A 2306-nucleotide genomic window follows, 5' to 3' on the forward strand; every position below is an offset into this window, starting at 1 on the left:
TAAGAACTCACCTTTTACTGATCACATATTCTGGTCCACATACTTCAGGATACAGCTCATCCACAAATGCATCAATGGTGATGTTTACATCTCCCAAGACCCGAGAGCGAATTTTCAAATACGTGAACAACCCTTTGCCCTTGTGGCGGGATACAAGCTACTTTTGACCAAGTGGCAAACTGGCTTTCAGGTTCCTCAATAATGTCATAATCAGGGCTTTCTTCCAATACAACTTTGACCTGGAAGTAGTATTCATATCACAATCTATTCAATGTAAAGTGGAAGAAATTGTCCTTACTAATTAAAATTATACCCAAGATTAATGCCTTAGATCACTGCACCTTGGATTACACTACATGTTTAATCTATCTACTATTCTTAAACTTATTCAAGTATCTAAATTTTGCTAAGTTTCATACAGTTTATCTATAACTTAAATGTGAATAAAACACACACCGGTTTAAAGCTTGTTCAAGATAATTAAAGACTGAGATCTTGACTGGTAGAATTTCCCCTCTCTTGATTTTTGGAGGTAGAGTCAGATCCACAAAGAAAGGTGTGAAAGTGGTTATTGTTGCCCTGGGTGATATGCCGAGACCCTTTTCCGAATTTACACACACAGCTTTGCCAACCCACTCAGTTATAGTATCAGGGAGGGTGTACTGCTCACTGAGCACGCCAGAGGAGCTGAATTAAAAATATTCATAAAATTAAAAAGCATAGGAATATAAGGTTCAGGTAATTCAGTATCATCAAAAATCTAAGTAAAAGTATTCTTGCAAAACAAAACAGAATATATTCACATAGGTTTAAATACACTATAATTCCACAGACCCCTCATGAAAAAGATTTTAATTACAGAGCAAAACTTCTTTGTTGGATTATGTTCAACATATGACATAATGAGAAAAACTCAAGCATAGTCAATTTACAATAAACACATTTGTGAGTTCTGGTCTGTTTTCTACTAATTTTTTTACCAGAGTCTGTGGAAGGGACTAACTCTCAAAATATCAGTGATGAAATAATACTAGTAGTAGATATGAAAATTGAAACAAAAATTGGAATTAAATCAGTTTACATTCCAGTGCAAATAGATAAGCAGAAAGAGAAGGCATCAGTTAGGGAGGGAGAAAAGTGCATCAGTTAGGCTTTTTGTAAATAAAAGGGAATTTAGTTATTCCATGCAGGTTTTAAAGCAAAATTTTTCATTAGTGAAGCTCCACAACATGTGCTTTGTTTAATAACATACTTCCTCTTAACAAACAAAAAATATTCACTCTAAACTTTATCTTCACAAAAAGATGAAATACATCTGTCACCAAACCAGTCTCTTTATACAAAAAAAATATGATCTAACCCATTTTCCTTAAAAATGCATCCACCTGTTAATTTTAAAGACATAAAATTTAAAGGTATAAATGTATCTTCATGCATATAAAATGTACATTTGTGCATAAGTATAGATATCATTTTTCATTTTACAGAAAAAAAAAACCAAAAAAAAAGTGAATCTGTCCCAAATATTATCAGGTATGTAATCCACAAAACAGAATATCATGATGCAAACGTCATTCCAACACTGTGAGACTGAAAAACACCATCTCTAATTTGTACTCTTTTTGCACTCTTCCACATGATGCCCCTTAAATTTCATTTCTTTTAAGAAACACTGTCATGGCAGTGCAGAAGCAAAGGGCCTAGCTCTTCACACATGCCCCTCATACAAAAAAATAGCAATACATTTCTGATGTAAATACAAACTTTAGTTCAGCATATAATAAATAAATAAAATATTCTACACATGACTAGTGAATTTGCTTAACCAAAATTCTTAATCTGATATACAACTGCAACACACCCTAACAAACAATAATAATATAATAGTTGACAACTAGCAGAATAGTCGGAAGAAAAACATTCAATCAAGTTCTTTCTTGTGATTCTACATGCACAATGTATGAATACTATACATGCAACATTGCTATCCACTCCAATATATCCCTCACTTTTCCTTTCTACGATATACTCATCCCCAGACACTATTAGCGTCCAAAGCCAAGTTTCTGGAAAGTATTTCCGTACAGCTAAAATTTCTGGATCTTCTAGATACACATGAGCCCTCTGCCATGAGCAAAGTGTAGTCAGCAGAGTTGAAATCCATTCGGTAAGCCTTGTCTTCATTGCCAAATGACGCAAACGGTAGAAAGCTCCACTCTATTTAAAAGAATTTTCATAAAATACAATTGTAGCTGACGCCATACTACAAATTCATTTCACTCTCAAATTAGGCACACTATCCCTAC

General features: G+C 33.8%; 1 protein-coding gene and 1 long non-coding RNA gene across 2 annotated transcripts in view; one reads left to right on the forward strand and one right to left on the reverse strand.

Annotated features, from left to right (window-relative positions):
* LOC119592602 overlaps nt 1-132 on the reverse strand; it is a 30416-nt gene extending 30284 nt beyond the window's left edge. Inside the window, exon 1 of the long non-coding RNA XR_005230445.1 lies at nt 12-132. This is a non-coding gene — a long non-coding RNA (uncharacterized LOC119592602). The remainder of the gene's footprint in view (nt 1-11) is intronic.
* LOC119592601 (alpha-2-macroglobulin-like) overlaps nt 1-2306 on the forward strand; it is a gene marked incomplete in the record, with an annotated part of 136889 nt that overhangs the window by 91652 nt on the left and 42931 nt on the right.

The sequence above is a fragment of the Penaeus monodon genome, chromosome 30, assembly GCF_015228065.2.
Source record: "Penaeus monodon isolate SGIC_2016 chromosome 30, NSTDA_Pmon_1, whole genome shotgun sequence".
NCBI lineage: Eukaryota > Metazoa > Arthropoda > Malacostraca > Decapoda > Penaeidae > Penaeus > Penaeus monodon.